Raw genomic sequence first — 18190 nt, 5'->3', positions numbered from 1 at the left:
CTGATGCTGAGTCCAGACATAGGAGTGTGTCTCTAAAGTGTATTGCTTTACAGCATCATGTCCTATTTTGTGGCCTGTGACATGATGTGTATGAGTGTGAAATATGCAGAGTGCAGGGATGGTGGCTTGTGTTGCAGTCATTACCATTCAGGACCATGGAGTAGTGTGGCCACTACTGTCCCCTGGGGCATCTTTTCCTAGGTATCATGTGTGTAATCCAAAAATGTCGACAATCTCTGTGTCTACAGCATAGGTTGTGCTCTGTGCCATTGTACCCTGGCACCATTTGTGTCTACGTAAACTCTGCTACATGTGTCCACTGTACAGGCTGACCAAATGTCCCTTGTTCATACTCACGGGGGCCAGTGCCTGTGTGTCTTGGTAAAATGATCTGATGATGGCCATTTGTAGATGATGTATTTGTACCGGCGCACCAGGGGTATTTGGTGTCTAATCAGGATTTCTTGCAGGCCATGTGTTTTTATTCCAGACTAAGAGATGTAAGTGCTTCCTGTGTCTCAATAAATTGTCTCATGTAGGGGGTGGTTGGTGTGGGCAAGGCCTACATGTCTAGACCTGAAGTCTCCTTGCTAGGTCTGACCAGTGTGTGATGTTTGTCTGGACATACACTCAAGGTGCAGTGACCCATTAATGTTGGGCATGTTTTTAAGTATTGCCTTTGCAGCATGTGCCTACAGTTAATAGACATGGTTCCTGCTCATCCCTTTTTACGCCAACGCTGTGTGCTGCAGATGCTGTGCTGGATTGTCCCCAGTGCCTGGCTCCTCTGTCCAAATCCATATCATGTTATTTGCTATTGTGTCATGCTCTCCATAGTTGGTCAGTGGCATGGTGGGTCAACCAACTGTGTGTTGCAGGGCCTACATATGTGCCTTGTATTGTAGATATTACTCATGTTGCTTTTCAGGCTATGCACTGTGACCTATGTGGATTTGACTCATGTGACATATGTATACAGGTGTCTGATTATTTCCTGTCTCTTCACCTTGCTCACAGCATCGTCGGGGGACACCGAGGGAGACACTGGCACGGACCGTGAGGAGGGAGCGAGCACCAGTGCCAGCAGTGCAGAGTTGTCTGGCACATCGAGTGGCACGGAGGCTGACGGGAGTGCAGCGGAGGACCTGTCCAGTCAATCCACCACCGACTATGACGCAGACTGGTCCGAGGCTGAGCACTCCGAGGGGGCGGTGGCTGGTCCCACAGCTGACACCAGCACTCCATCACCACCCGCCCCCTCCATTCCGATCACCGGCCTCCCACTTGCTCGTGTCCCTTCCCGCCGTGCTCGGTCAGCACGTGTCTCCTTCTTGCCAGGCACCGCACCCCCTGCCCCTGTCTCCACTGCTGCCACCAATGCCGAGTCTGTGGACATCCTGCGGCAGTTGTGGGTTGGTCAGACTGCGACGCTTAATGTCCTCCATGGCCACAGCCAAGTGCTCAACCAGATGGAGGCATACTTGGAGGGCATTTCAGCCGCTCAGTCTGACCAACGCAACTTGCTGAGGTCCATAGACTCGACACTGACTGCAGCAGTGGGTCTCCTGCAATGCTACGTCCCACCCCCTACCCCTGCCCCATCCACACTTCCCACTCCCATGCCTGTCCCATGTACACCCAGACGTCAGCATGCCCGCACAACACCAGACACAGGCACCACACCAGCAGGGCAGGGCAAGCGCACACCTCCTGGCACGCACACACAGGGTGAGGTAGGCACACCCACTGGGCCGGGGGGCAAACGTAAGTCACGCAGCCAGAGTGGGAGTCCGCATTCCGCCAAATCCATTCCCTCCAAATCCACTCCCCTCAGCTCTCCTGGCCACGAATCCAGCAAAGATTCCTTCATGGCCGCTCTGTCCCTGAGCCCAACAGTGACACCACCCAGCAAGCGGGCAAAGGAATCCCCGGTCAGGGTAGTTGAGTGCCCCCCCCTGTCCACACCCTCCCCCAGTGGCGCTGCGACCCATTCCTCTGCCCCCCCCTTGGGGCCTGAGGTTCCTTCGGGTGCAGGGGATACGCTGGGGGACCTTGCTGACGTGTGCAGCGCCATCCTCACCACCTCCTTTGGCGCTGCCCCAACCCCTGTGGTGGAGTCCTCCATCCCTGCACCCACAACGCCTGCCCTTGCCCCTCCTGTCCCTGCGGTGCCTGGTCCTTCCCCCCCCACATGATGCCCCCCCCGTGGAACACAGGGTGGTCTGAACTGTGCAGGCAAGCTAGGGGACACGCGTCCCACTGTGTCCCCCATCCAGCTGTGACTAATGAACTGCCCTATGGGCTTTGTAAATATTGAACTTTATCCACACAAAAATTTTTTGCTAATGCTGAATAAAGCCTTTTTTTTTTTCTTAGAACACTACTGCTTTTGTGGTATTGCTGTTGGTGGGGCTGCTCCATGATTTTGGGTGGTGATCATGTGTTGGGTGTGTGGGAAATGTAGTAGTGTGCTGGTCATAGGGGGGACCCCGGTATCTGTGTGCCATCACAAGGTGTTAGCTAAGTTTCTTTGTTCATGTAGGCAGTTACTGCATGGTGAAATTGTCCCAAGGTGTGTTCCTTCCTCTGTGTACCCTGGCATCTTCCCTGCAGGGTGTTTCCAATATGTTGCGCTGAGCTGTGTCTACATTAACTGGGTGTGTGACGGACCCCTTCAACTTTGGCCATGCATGCAGAGCGATGTCTCCACCTGCATCATTCGTGGCATCCTGGGTGATCACTGCACTTGTGTATGTAGTCTGTTGACATGACTTCATGTGGACATGTTCCCTTTTGGGCAGTATGCATATGTGTACTCCCAGCCTTGCACACATGTGTTACATGTACTGCAGGGTCTTTGTGAACCTGACTGACAATTGTGGCAATTGGATCTGTGGGTACTCCACCCCTTTTCTTTCCATGGGCACTGCTGGGGGCCTCTGCACACACCCCTCCTGTGTCTGGGCACTGCTGGGAGGACTCTGCACACACCCCTCCTGTGTCTGGGCACTGCTGGGAGGACTCTGCACACACCCCTCCTGTGTCTGGGCACTGCTGGGAGGACTCTGCACACACCCCTCCTGTGTCTAGGCACTGCTGGGAGGACTCTGCACACACCCCTCCTGTGTCTGGGCACTGCTGGGAATGATACGAACACAACCCTCCTGTGTCTGGGCACTGCTGGGAGGACTCTGCACACACCCCTCCTGTGTCTGGGCACTGCTGGGGGGACACTGCACCCACCCCTCCTGCGTCTGGGCACTGCTGGGAATGATAGGCACACACCCCTCCTGTGTCTGGGCACTGCTGGGGGGACTCTGCACACACCCCTCCTGTGTCTGGGCACTGCTGGGGGGACTCTGCACACACCCCTCCTGCGTCTGGGCACTGCTGGGAATGATACGAACACAACCCTCCTGTGTCTGGGCACTGCTGGGAGGACTCTGCACACACCCCTCCTGTGTCTGGGCACTGCTGGGGGGACTCTGCACCCACCCCTCCTGTGTCTGGGCACTGCTGGGAGGACTCTGCACACACCCCTCCTGTGTCTGGGCACTGCTGGGGGGACTCTGCACACACCCCTCCTGCATCTGGGCACTGCTGGGAATGATAGGCACACACCCCTCCTGTGTCTGGGCACTGCTGGGAGGACTCTGCACACACCCCTACTGCGTCTGGGCACTACTGGGACTGATAGGCACACACCCCTCCTGTGTCTTGGTACTGCTGGGAGGACTCTGCACACACCCCTCCTGTGTCTGGGCACTGCTGGGAGGACTCTGCACACACCCCTCCTGTGTCTGGGCACTGCTGGGAGGACTCTGCACACACCCCTCCTGTGTCTGGGCACTGCTGGGAGGACTCTGCACACACCCCTCCTGTGTCTGGGCACTGCTGGGGGGACTCTACACACACCCCTCCTGCATCTGGGCACTGCTGGGAATGATAGGCACACACCCCTCCTGTGTCTGGGCACTGCTGGGAGGACTCTGCACACACCCCTCCTGCATCTGGGCACTGCTGGGAATGATAGGCACACACCCCTCCTGTGTCTGGGCACTGCTGGGAGGACTCTGCACACACCCCTCCTGTGTCTGGGCACTGCTGGGAGGACTCTGCACACACCCCTCCTGTGTCTGGGCACTGCTGGGAGGACTCTGCACACACCCCTCCTGTGTCTGGGCACTGCTGGGGGGACTCTGCACCCACCCCTCCTGTGTCTGGGCACTGCTGGGGGGACTCTGCACACACCCCTCCTGCGTCTGGGCACTGCTGGGAATGATAGGCACACACCCCTCCTGTGTCTGGGCACTGCTGGGAGGACTCTGCACACACCCCTCCTGTGTCTGGGCACTGCTGGGGGGACTCTGCACCCACCCCTCCTGCGTCTGGGCACTGCTGGGAATGATAGGCACACACCCCTCCTGTGTCTGGGCACTGCTGGGGGGACTCTGCACACACCCCTCCTGTGTCTGGGAACTGCTGGGGGGACTCTGCACACACCCCTCCTGCGTCTGGACACTGCTGGGAATGATAGGCACACACCCCTCCTGTGTCTGGGCACTGCTGGGAGGACTCTGCACACACCCCTCCTGCGTCTGGGCACTGCTGGGAATGATAGGCACACACCCCTCCTGTGTCTGGGCACTGCTGGGAGGACTCTGCACACACCCCTCCTGCGTCTGGGCACTGCTGGGAATGATAGGCACACACCCCTCCTGTGTCTGGGCACTGCTGGGGGGACTCTGCACCCACCCCTCCTGTGTCTGGGCACTGCTGGGGGGACTCTGCACCCACCCCTCCTGTGTCTGGGCACTGCTGGGGGGACTCTGCACACACCCCTCCTGTGTCTGGGCACTGCTGGGGGACTCTGCACATACCCCTCCTGCGTCTGGGCACTGCTGGGAATGATAGGCACACACCCCTCCTGTGTCTGGGCACTGCTGGGAGGACTCTGCACACACCCCTCCTGTGTCTGGGCACTGCTGGGGGGACTCTGCACCCACCCCTCCTGCGTCTGGGCACGGCTGGGAATGATAGGCACACACCCCTCCTGTGTCTGGGCACTGCTGGGAGGACTCTGCACAAACCCCTCCTGTGTCTGGGCACTGCTGGGGGGACTCTGCACACACCCCTCCTGCGTCTGGGCTCTGCTGGGAGGACTCTGCACCCACCCCTCCTGTGTCTGGCCATGTACGCTCCATACATACACGGGTGGGGGTACGGTCCGTACATACACTGTTGGGGTGGGGGTACGCTCCATACATACACTGTTGGGGTGGGGGTACGCTCCATACATACACTGTTGGGGTGGGGGTACGGTCCATACATACACTGTTGGGGTGGGGGTACGCTCCATATGTACGCGGGTGTGGGTACGGTCCGTACATACACGGGTGGTGGTACGCTCCGAACATACGCGGGTCTGGGTACGCTCCATGCATACACGGGTGGGGATACGGTCCGTATATACATTGTTGGGGTGGGGGTACGCTCCATACGTACGCGGGTGTGGGTATGGTCCGTACATACACGGGTGGGGGTACGCTCCGAACATACACGGGTCTGGGTACGCTCCATGCATACACGGGTGGGGGTACGGTCCGTACATACACTGTTGGGGTGGGGGTACGCTCCATACGTACGCGGGTGTGGGTACGGTCCCTACATACACGGGTGGGGGTACGCTCCGAACATACGCGGGTCTGGGTATGCTCCATGCATACACGGGTGGGGGTACGGTCCGTACATACACTGTTGGGGTGGGGGTATGCTCCATACGTACACGGGTGTGGGTACGGTCCCTACATACACGGGTGGGGGTACGCTCCGAACATACGCGGGTCTGGGTACGCTCCATGCATACACGGGTGGTGGTACGGTCCGTACATACACTGTTGGGGTGGGGGTACGCTCCATACATACGCGGGTGTGGGTACGGTCCCTACATACACGGGTGGGGGTACGCTCCGAACATACACGGGTCTGGGTACGCTCCATGCATACACGGGTGGGGGTACGGTCCGTACATACACTGTTGGGGTGGGGGTACGCTCCATACGTACGCGGGTGTGGGTACGGTCCCTACATACACGGGTGGGGGTACGCTCCGAACATACGCGGGTCTGGGTACGCTCCATGCATACACGGGTGGGGGTACGGTCCGTACATGCACTGTTGGGGTGTTGGTACGCGCCATACATACACGGGTGGGGGTGCGGCCCGTACCCAGGCCTTTGGAACATGGGTACGGGCCGTACCGCCATTATTGGGGTGACGTAGGGGTGGGCGTGGTAAGACCCGTACCCACGCTCTTAAGGCGTGGGTACGGTACGTACCGGACTTGTTGTGTTGCCGGTTCGCGTGTACATCCACTTCCGTTGCTGGACACGCCCCCACCCCCTCGAAGTGACCAGGCCCTGAAGGTCAGGTATGTCCAGGGCATGTATGATTTGTGACTTGGGTGGGGGTTTTGTGTCCTGCCCCTGCCCCCCCCCCTTTGCCCCTGGGTGTTGTTCTGACCTTCTGCGGCGTCTGCGTCGGTTCCTGTAGAGCAGGTGGACAGCTATGAGGGCTGGGATGACACGTAGGTTCGGGTCCATGGCTGTCCGTCGCGTACAGGTGCTCCTTGCGCGCGTCGTCCTGATTTCCCGGCAGTTTTTGGCAGGCGGAGAATTTTATCCGTGCGGGGTGACATCGGTGCGGTTCGTACTTCCTGGTTCGTGAAACGCAGCCTGAATGCGTCCCGACGTCACGTCGGCGCTTTTCCCGGATCACATTTGTATGTATATTTTCGTCGGTCGGTGTTTTGTACGAATCGTACGGAAATGGTGTTTCCGTGCGAATCGTACTTCCATGTTTGTAATGTTTTTTTCCTGGGTACGAGTCGGACGGAGAAAACACTCCGACCGACGGTTCGTACCCGGTTTTTCCAGGATCAGAATCGGCACCTTAGTGTCCAGAACCTTCCCTGACTTAATACTAACTGGAGTGGGAATAGTAACTTATATAGGTTTAGTGTCCAGCACCTTCCCTGACTTAATACCAACTGGAGTGGGAATACTAAATGATATAGGTTTAGTGTCCAGCACCTTCCCGAACGTAATACTAACTGGAGTGGGAATAGTAAATTATATATCTTTTATGTCCAGCGCCTCCCCTGAGTATATATTATTTGGAGTGGGAGGAGTAAATTATATATGTTTAGTGTACAGCACCTTCCTTGACTTATTACTATCTGAAGTGGGAATAGTAAATAATATATCTTTAATTTCCAGCACCTTCCCTGGGTATATATTAGCTGGAGTGGGAATAGTAAATTATATATGTTTAATGTCCAGCACCTTACCTGACTTAATACTAACTGGAGTGGGAATAGTAAATTATATAGGTTTAGTGTCCAGCACCCTCCCTGACTTAATACTAACTGGAGTGGGAATACTAAATTATATAGGTTTAGTATCCAGCACCTTCCCTGACTTAATACTACCTGGAGTGGGAATAGTAAATGATATAGGTTTCGTGTCCAGCACCTTTCCTGACAATACTAACTGGAGTGGGAATACTAAATTATATAGGTTTAGTGTCCAGCACCTTTCCTTACTTAGGGGCCTAATACGATGGCGGGAGGAAAACCACCCCAACCGCCATGGTAGTGGAAAACAACCGCCACCCGGGATCGCAGCAACACCACCGGACTCATTAGGATTAGAAAAAATCTGACCGTGGCGGTAAGAGCCACCAAAAGACCGCCAGACGCGAGCGGCGGGGTCGAAAATCTGTCCACGGCAGTCAGATTGTTGGCGGAAACACACCAACCCGCCGCCAGTACATTGGAGTCACCACCTGGAAAATTAAGATGCGACCGCGGTACGTTCCACTATTTACGTCCGCCGCAGTCGCAACAGTGATGAATGGGAAACACGGCGGAGATGCTGGAGCATAGCCACCGCCGTGGACGCTCCGTGAAACAAATGGCAGCCGACCTTAAAACACTCACCAAGGCTATGAAGTGCGCCCAGCAAACTAGTCCTGCCCCCAAACCACCTAACACAACCCAAAGACACACCCCCATGCCAAAACCAAAAACTACAAATCCCATGAAAACCCACACAACACACCTGACAGAAATTACCCCTACTAACACACCCACATAGCTGAGTATAAACCCAGCCCCTTCCATGACCACAATCCTTTGCAACACTCCAGAAGAGAAGGGCATTCACCAGATCAGAGAGGAGAGGCAAAAGAATACAGCACACACACATCACCACCACCACCACCATCACTACCACACCTGTACCTCTAACACCTTTGCACATAAAAACACCACACACATCACTACCACAACCACTACTTCCACACCTGCACCTCTAACCCCTTGGCACACCACACACCATGGCAGCACAAAAATGCCAACATTCACGGACACTGAGTTGAGGGTATTGGTAGATGAGATAATCAGGGTTGACCCACATTTGTTTGGCACCCTGGCCCAACAGACACCAGCAGCCACAAGATCACAAATGTGGGCATGGATAGTTGAGAAAGTCAATGCAGTAGGGACTACCCCGCGCAAGAAACAGGAAATCATGAAGAGGTGGCATGATATCAAGACCCTCGTCAAGAAGAAGAGGGCCAAGAACCGTGAGCTGGCCATGGGGACTGGCGGTTGCACTCCACTCCCACCCAAAAGATTCACCGATTGGGAGGAGAAGGTGCTTGCCATACTGCAATCAGAGAGTCTCACAGGAATAGCCGGGAGAGTGCAGGCTGGTAAGTATAATCAAATGTATCCCATCACACTGCAATGTACTGTCTTGCACAACTACAAAGTTACACCTCCGAGGCACAAGCCCAGTCACCAGCAACACAACACACAACACACGTCTCACAGATGGAACATTCACTCCATCTGAATAACCCCAAAGTTACACTACATTCACAGGGTGGCATGTGTATAGGCAACAAGCAACACAACTCCCACCAGGCACCCCTGTCCCACCCCTGAGCAGGATGGAGCACTCACCCCCTCAGCATGTGTCAGGCAGTGTATGGGACACCTTCACCTAACAGGTAGGCAGCCCTCTTACCAGGGAGGTGACTATGGGGTTGGCAGGCCTTCACTACATCTCCCAACATGCTCCCCTGTACCACTGCTGAGCAGGATGTAGCACCCCCCCCCCCACACCTCCAGCATGTGTCAGTCAGTGTATGGGACACCTTCACCTAACAGGTAGGCAGCCATCTTACCAGGGAGGTGACTCTGGGGGTGGCAGGCCTGCACTACAACTCCCAACAAGCTCCCCTATACCACCCCTGAGCAGGATGTAGCCCCCCCACCCCCCAACATGTGTCAGCCAGTGTATGGGATACCTTCACCTAACAGGTAGGTAGCCAGCCCACCAGGGAGGGCAGGGAGGGTGTGGGAGGCCAGCACCACAACTCCCACCAGGCCCTCCTGTCCCACCCCTGAGCAGGATGGAGCACTCACCCCCACCTCCAGCATGTGGCAGCCATTGTATCACCACAAACAAACTAACAGGTAGGTACCCATCTTCCCAGGGAGGGCAGGGGGGTGGGGGGAAGGCTACACTACAACACCCACCAGGCAGCCCTGCACTCAAGCCCAGCAAGATGGAGCACTCACGCCCATCAGCATGTGGAAGCCATTGCAGTGTTCATGTACACCTAACAGGTAGGTAGACATCTTCCCAGGGAGGGCAGGTGGGGGGAAAGGTTGCACTACAACACCCACCAGGCAGCCCTGCACTCAAGCCCAGCAAGATGGAGCACTCACCCCCCACCAATATGCGGCAGCAATTGCAGTGTTCATGTACACCTAACAGGTAGGTAGACATCTTCCCAGGGAGGGCGGGTGGGGGGGGGAGGTTGCACTACAACACCCACCAGGCAGCCCTGCACTCAAGCCCAGCAAGATGGAGCATTCACCCCCCACCAGCATGTGGCAGCAAATGCAGTGTTCATGTACACCTAACAGGTAGGTAGCCATCTTCCCACGGAGGGTGGGGGGTGGGAGGAAGGCTGCACTACAGCACCCACCAGGCAGCCCTGCACTCAAGCCCAGCAAGATGGAGCACTCCCCACCCCCACCCCCACCAGCATGTGGCAGCCATTGCAGTGTTCATCTACAACTAACAGGTAGGTAGACATCTTCCCAGGGAGGGCGGGGGGGTGGGTGAAGGCTGCAGTACAACACCCACCAGGCAGCCCTGTACTCAAGCCCAGCAAGATGGAGCACTCACCCCCCACCAGCATGTGGCAGCAATTGCAGTGTTCATGTACACCTAACAGGTAGGTAGACATCTTCCCAGGGAGGGCGGGGGTGGGGGGAAGGCTGCACTACAACACCCACCAGGCAGCCCTGCACTCAAGCCCAGCAATATGGAGCACTCATTCCCCACCAGCATGTGGCAGCCATTGCAGTGTTCATCTACACCTAACAGGCAGGTAGACATCTTCCCAGGGAGGGCGGGTGGGGGGGGAAGGTTGCACTACAACACCCACTAGGCAGCCCTGCACTCAAGCCCAGCAAGATGGAGCACTCAACCCCCACCAGCATGTGGCAGCCATTGCAGTGTTCATCTACAACTAACAGGTAGGTAGATATCTTCCCAGGGAGGGTGGGGGGTGGGGGGAAGGCTGCAGTACAACACCCACCAGGTAGCCCTGCACTCAAGCCCAGCAAGATGGAGCACTCATCCCCCACCAGCATGTGGCAGCCATTGCAGTGTTCATCTACAACTAACAGGTAGGTAGACATCTTCCCAGGGAGGGCGGGGGTGGGTGGAAGGCTGCAGTACAACACCCACCAGGTAGCCCTGCACTCAGGCCCAGCAAGATGGAGCACTCACCCCCCAGCATGTGGCAGCCAGTGTATGGGATACCTTCACCTAACAGGTAGGCAGCCATCTTACCAAGGAGGTGACTCTGGGGGTGGCAGGCCTGCAATACAACTCCCAACATGTCCCCCTGTACCACCACTGAGCAGGATGGAGCACTTCAGCCCACACAGAAGCATGTCCCAGCCATCGTATGGTACACCCTCACCTAACAGGTAGGTAGGTAGCTCACCAGGGAGGGCTAGGAGGGTGTGGGAGGCCTGCACCACAACTCCCACCAGGCCCTCCTATCCCACCCCTGAGCAGGATGGAGCACTCACCCCCACCTACAGCATGTGGCAGCCATCGTATCACTACAAACAAACTAACAGGTAGGTACCCATCTTCCCAGGGAGGACGGGGGGATGGCCTGCACTACAACACCCCTGAACAGGATGGAGCACTCCACCTCACACAGAAGCATGTTCCCAAAAGTCCACAACATTGTGACAACAGGACAGGTGAACAGTCAGTGCATGCACCCCATCATACATACAGAAAAGCATGGACATAGATGACAACACAAAGCCTCACATCACACATGGATTGGCACAGATACTATCCCAAGATACAGTGTACAAACACCTAAGCGTATGGAACATCCACAGGAACAGCAGCGTGACTCACAAAATACTAAGTCGAAGCTAATCACAGCAACAACATGCACAAAAACGATTGTGCACTGTAACTTACATGGGGGCTGACCATGAAGGACCATATGAATAGTAAGTAAGCATGGTTCTCTGAACTACGAAGTCAAAGCACAGGACAGCACAAAGCAATGCATGAGACGACAATGGCCAGTACATGACCAGATGTAACGGCTGCCAGGCAGAGCTAACAGCAAAGATGCTCCCCACAGAATGGTGAATCCGCCAGTTGTCAGATGACAACCTTACATCTTAATACTGAAATATGCATGTGGGGAATGGTATCCATCCACATGTCACCCGATGGCCGACAATTCGTATGTACCCCCACATCATGTCAAAATGTTAACCACTGTGCAGACATACAATGTGTGAAATAGTCAACTGCGCTATGCATAACCTGTGAATTAGAGACAGTGAACAGCAAGCTTGAGGTGTACACGTCAATGACCATCTCCCCTCTGTACCACAGGTGACCAAAAACTGACCGCGGAGGTCCAGGACACCTACCCGCGGAGCCAGTCTCCTCCACCGTTGGGCCATGGACTCTTTGGGGCAGACTCCCCCGACTCAGACTTGGACCAGGAAGCCGGCCTGTCAGGCATGCCACTGCCAAACCGGTCCCGGGACACCACTGCCACCACCACACCCTCAGAAACACCAGCCACCCCTATGCCAAGCCCTGCTGGAATGACCCCTGTGTCCACCACCACCAGTGCTGCCCGCAACATCCGCCCTGCCTCCGAGGATGTCCACCCCACCCCAACACCCACTGCGGCTAGGCCAAGTACCAATGGGAAGACAATAGTGAGGCAACAGGTGCGTGACAGCAGAGCAGGGGCAAGGGCCAGGGAGACACAGAGGCTCCAGCACCGTGGGACCGAAGCCCTGGCCAACATCAACAGGGTCATTGGGGCTTACGAGCATGTCCAGGGCCATATGGACCTGGCCCACCAGGACGCTTGTGAGCTCACCCAGGTGCTTCGGTCCATGGACGATCGCATGGGCCAAATTGTGGACCTCATGGGCCAGCTGGTTGCTGAACTTCGGCTAAGGCCTGCAGCCCCAGCCAACACCTCAACCTCCCTCCGGTGTACGGCAGGATGCCAGTTGTCCATCCTCCCCTCCGGTCACAGAGTAGGCCGATTCATCGGACACCACTGGTGCTGCAGGTCCGTCCCTCCCTGGCAAGAAACAAAGGGGCCGGCTAAAAAAATCTCCGGGCCCAACCCGCGGAAACGCAACCCACGAGGACACTCATGATGGGTGGCCTCGTGGGGACCTTTACCCCTGGACATTGACCATTGCAACTATCCTTCCCCACAATGCCATGTTAATGGCATCCGTCTGTTGGACTTGTCTCATCTTCCATTACTCTGAACTCAGTGCGCCACCATTCACATATTTGTACATATTCACTCCCTTATCGCATTCATCCCTTGTAAATAAAAGCTTCTTAAACACAAATGTTGTTGTGTCTGCTCCATGTTTATCACAGTATGTAAAGAATTTACCATGATTACAATGTCATAGAAGCACGGATTGTCAGTGGGCAAGGAGAGGCGGAAGGGACCGAGGTAAAACAAACAGAACAATAGTCACTAGTCAGGCGGTGGCATCACAGCCAACAAACAGCAGAAGTCAGCAAGGTACACAAAACTGCACACATTAGCATGAGCAACAGTACCGGCATAGACCTCCCAGAGCAGTGCATAACTACCGTGTCCCCTGAACATTGCCATGCAACACTGAGGCAATAACAGACTGCAGTCACAAAGGTCACATCGACCTTTTCACCAACAACAACATCAGCAGACAATGGCCCGTTGTATCTTGTCATTCACCTTCATGTGAAGTAGCGGTTGATGAGCTGTTCACGCAGGTCAACACCCTCCTCCTCTCCACTATCCTTGTCACTGGACATGGGTTGGTTTGCAGGCGGGGGCCTCAGCTGATCATCATCATCCAGAATCAGTGGGATCTGCTTCCGTAAGGCCAGGTTGTGGAGCATGCAGCAGGCAACAACAATCTGGCAACCCTTCCTGGGCGAGTATCTCAGGGCACCTCCGGTCTTGTCCAGGCAGTGAAAACGTGACTTCAGGAGACCAAAAGTATGCTCCACCACACGACGGGTCCTCCCATGGGAATCGTTGTAGCGGACTTCAGCCGGTGTCCGGGGATTGCGCAGTGGGCTCAGCAACCGAGTCACCTAGGTGTGAGATACACAGACCAACTATTGAAAACAACTGTGGCAGAGGACACCATGTCACACACACAGCATGTAAATTGACTCTGCATTCTCACCCACAATCCATGCACGCTCCGGAAGAAGATTAGCTATCAGCTGTGGCACAATGCTGTTATGCAGGATGTATGAGTCATGGGCAGAGCCCAGAAATTTGGCACACACGTGCGAGATGATCATATGTGCCTGGCACACCACCTGCACGTTGATGGAATTTAAATATTTCCGATTCATGTAGACGAACTCACATACCTGCGGTGGAACCAGCCCTACATGTTTGCCATCAATGGCTCCCACAACATTGGGGATGTGGCCAAGGGGATAGAAATCACAGTTTACAGTCACCAATTCATGCTTCCTGGGGAAATGTATATATCTGTCATCATAGCAGACAGGACTTCATGTAGCACCATGCTGAACATGGGTTGCAACATCCCAGCAGCGCTGGCCACCGTGTGCTGGAATGATCCAGTGGCAAAAAAATGCAGGGATGATCTCCTCATTTTCCATGTCTGCCAGCACCGTGAAGGGTCGATGTATATTTGGTCTCCCCCTAGAGAAGATGAAAGGGGACACATGTAAATGCAATGCAACATTACACATGTACAATCTCTTATGTCTTGAGTTACACAACAAAAACATTTACTGGCCTCACTGTGGAGTCATAGACCACCTTACATGTAGGGACAACATCTGCTAAACTACTTGTACACTTGTCCCCTTCCGCACAGCAAGTGCCGCCACAAAAATACAGGCCATGTAAATGCACCAAGGGGTATGGCAACATCTAGCATGAGCTGCACAGAGAGTATACCATCCAGCATACGTGGGAAACTGGAACACCACTGTCACATACATGTCAGCTGTGCCTGATCCACGTTCATGTGTAGGTTGCACAAGGCACACATCAACAACACAATGAGCACAGTCTGTGCCTAAATAACAAGTGCGTGCATGAGCCACGAAAACTGGAAAGTCAAAAATGCACATTGTCCATTTACACATACATCACTGGGATCTTGGCAGCCCCTACCACATTGCACTGTGTACCCAATGCGGAGCATGACAACACTGATCGGTGTACATGCACATCCACATCACAAGTGAAATGTGAGTGACTACATGCCAATGGTCAAGGTCACATACACAGCATGTGTAGGCAGCAGTGGTGAAAATGTCACCTTGGTATTGTGTGCTTCATGAAGTGCCATTTATCATGTGCCCACTGTGCATTGTTGGGAAATGCCCATTGGACATTGAGACAGCATGGTGTATCCATATCTGCAGTCAAAACGCTCCGCCACCCAGATCCCGGTCCCTCATGGCAATGCATGGCCCCGTAATCGCGGTAGCTACCGCCTGTCACCAGCAGTGTGTCACCACCAATCCCCAAAACACATGTGCAGTAGTCATAGCCATATACACATGGCCAAATGGCGGTTGGCATGCTTCGCCACCCAAATCGCGGTCCCTCATAGCAATACATAGCCCCAGAATCACGGTAGCTGCCACCTGGCACCAGCAATGTGTCACCACCAATCCCCAAAACACATGTGCGGTAGTCATAGCCATATACACAAGGCCAAATGGCGGTTGGCATGCTCCGCCACCCAAATCGCGGTCCCTCATAGTAATGCATGGCCCCGGAATCGTGTTAGCTACCACCTGGCACCAGCGGTGTGTCACCACCAATCCCCAAAACACATGTGCAGTAGTTCGTGCGGTAGTCATAGCCATATACACATGGCCAAATGGCGTTTGGCATGCTCCGCCACCCAAATCGCGGTCTCTCATAGCAATGCATGGCCCTGGAATCGCGGTAGCTATCTGCTGTCCCCTGCGGTGTGTCACCGCCATGGACCATGCCCTTACAGCCAATGGGAACCGCAATCATGGTAGCCTGATGCAATTTTGAAAATCGCGGTATGCGTGCTCCGCCACCGCAGAGGCAATCATTGGATGCATTTGAAAGATGCACCACCGCGGTAGCGCCCGCCTGCCCCCTGCGGTGTATCACCGCCATGGACCATGCCCTTACAGCCAATCGGAACCGCAATCACGGTAGCCTGATTCAATTTTGAAAATCGCGATAGGCGTGCTCCGGCACCGCGGAGCCGGTCATTGGATATATTTGAAAAAGGCCGACCTGGAACGCCAATTGCAGCAGCTTAGCACCACAGAAACGACCCCAGGTGGCTATATATGTGTGGGAGAGAGCCTCACATTACCACTGTTCCCAGGGACTGCTGCCTGAGACCCCTCACCTGCTGCTGCCTCCAGGGACTGCTGCCTGAGACCCCTCACTTGCTGCTGCCTCCAGGGACTGCTGACTGAGACCCCTCACCACCCACTGCTGCCGCTGCTCTCTCATGTCCACAGTGATGGCAAGGACTGAGAAGATCCGTGCCAGTCCCTTCACAAGCGAGGAGCTGGTGGTCCTGGTGGGCGAGGTGCTCACACAGTACCCAAGGCTATATGGTGCCCCAAATGTCGTGGTAAGTTTTCAACAGTGGGGGTGAGAGTGCAGGGAGGGCACACATGTAGTCGGTCTGATGCAGTATGTGCCTGAGAGTGTGGGGTTGGGTCATGCACTGCCTAATATGCTCTCTCCATGGGTAAGGGGTGTGTAGCCTATTTCACACGTTTCCCTGCCTGCACATCAATATTGGAGGGACATGTCTTGTCTTGTCAGCCATACAGTGAGGCAGCAAGTTGGTAATGCAGGAGTCAGGACAGTGATTGCTTGTGTGTATGGCTGTGTGAGTCCCTGTTGTCCATCTCAGTGTGAGCCCACCTGGCCTGCATAGTCACCACCCAATCTGACAAGGACCCATTACTGAATGTATAGAGTGTTACATGTGTGTTTTTTGCAGAACTCTCCATCAATGAGCCATATCAGCCCTGTAGATTGCACACGACTGGCCCTATGAGAAGGGTGTGGGTTTGTGAGATCATGTCCCTCAATGTGACATCCATGACACAGTGAGCTAGTCACAGGGCAAGGTCGTTGAGGCCTGCGCAGTGTTGGACACAGTGAGTCTCCCCCCAAACACATGTAGACATGTGATGTATGTCTTGCTCTACCTGGGAATGGACAGTAGATGTGGGCAGACTACACATGGCTTTCTGTGCTAGCATCCTGCTTGTATGTGAGATGTGCAGGTACTGTGTCCCCCTCACACCTGTATGCATTTACATGTGCTTCTCACATGCAGATGTACCCTGTGAGATCCATTCCTGTCTCTGCAAGACATATCTGTGGAGTTGGGATGAGTCAGTATAATGCTACTGTACTGAGGGATTTTGTTACATAACACTGTGTCACTGATGTTTTCCTACTCTTGTCTCCCATGCCTGCAGCTCAAAGTACACCAGCGTAAGGCCGTGTGGAGGGCCATTGCGACCAAGGTGCGGGATCTGGGTGTGTCAAACCGCCGGCGCACCCACTGCCACAAGAGGTGGGATGACATTTTACGGCTGGCAAAGAACGTTACGGAGATGACACTGGGGCTTCTCCCTCCCAGTGGCAGGTTGGCACGGCGCAGCATGAGACCACTGATGTGCCACATCTTGGCCCTGACACAGCCTGAGCTGGATGCATGATTGAAGGAGAATCAGCAGCAAAGTGGGGGTGAGTATTCTGGGAAGGGTGACTTTGGCTGTGTGTGGCCGCAGGTGTACCAAGCCCGTGCCAGCGCTGGGCTATGTGATGTTGGTAGTGTGATGCAGTGGCTTGTGAGTGGCCTCTGTGCTGGATGCAGCTGTCATGTATATGTCCTACCTGTACTACCTAAGGGAATTCGAGTATTGGGCATTTCAATAGCATTCTGGGCGGTGGGCTTCATGTCTGAGCTATTTGTGTTACTGTTTGAACGGAGCCACATGCAGGATGTTATGCTGTGTGGTCATCACATGGCTCACTTATGCCTGTTTTTCTTGTTTACACGCACTGTTTGAGTGACAAAAGTGTGTTTGCACAATGTTATTGCACAGGTTGGCGTGCAACATGTAGATTTAGACATTCTCAGTGTTGCTTTGCTTCCATTTGTTTGTTCTATTGCTGCCACTGAACTGACCCTACATCTATCTCTCTCATGCAGCACCTCCCGTGGTCACGGAGGGACAGGGGACGGACACCAGTGGTGGGGAAACAAGCACAACAGCTGCATAGGAGCCCATTGACACAGATGTGACCAGCACCTCGGAGGGGGACCGGTGTCTGCTGGAGGAATCACAGCCCGAGACGCAAAGTTCTACCTCATCTGATGTCAGCGGTGATGCATCCATGTTGGTGGGCACAGGGAACAGGAACTCTGCATCATCTGCCACACAGTGAACAGTGTCCACTCTCCCAGCCACTTCCTCTGGTGCTGCCCGTGTTCGCACCAGTAAGA

At 54.7% G+C, this 18190-nt stretch overlaps 1 long non-coding RNA gene across 1 annotated transcript in view; it reads left to right on the top strand.

Moving 5' to 3' along the window:
- LOC146811958 (uncharacterized) overlaps positions 1–15465 on the top strand; it is a 261282-nt gene extending 245817 nt beyond the window's left edge. Inside the window, exon 3 of the long non-coding RNA XR_014966810.1 lies at positions 12024–15465. This is a non-coding gene — a long non-coding RNA (uncharacterized LOC146811958). The remainder of the gene's footprint in view (positions 1–12023) is intronic.
- The last annotated feature ends 2725 nt before the right edge of the window (positions 15466–18190 follow it).

This window comes from Triturus cristatus, chromosome 7, assembly GCF_964204655.1.
Source record: "Triturus cristatus chromosome 7, aTriCri1.1, whole genome shotgun sequence".
NCBI classification, from domain to species: domain Eukaryota; kingdom Metazoa; phylum Chordata; class Amphibia; order Caudata; family Salamandridae; genus Triturus; species Triturus cristatus.
Note: the sequence above shows the minus strand (reverse complement) of the source record. Positions and strands in the feature narration are given on the sequence as shown.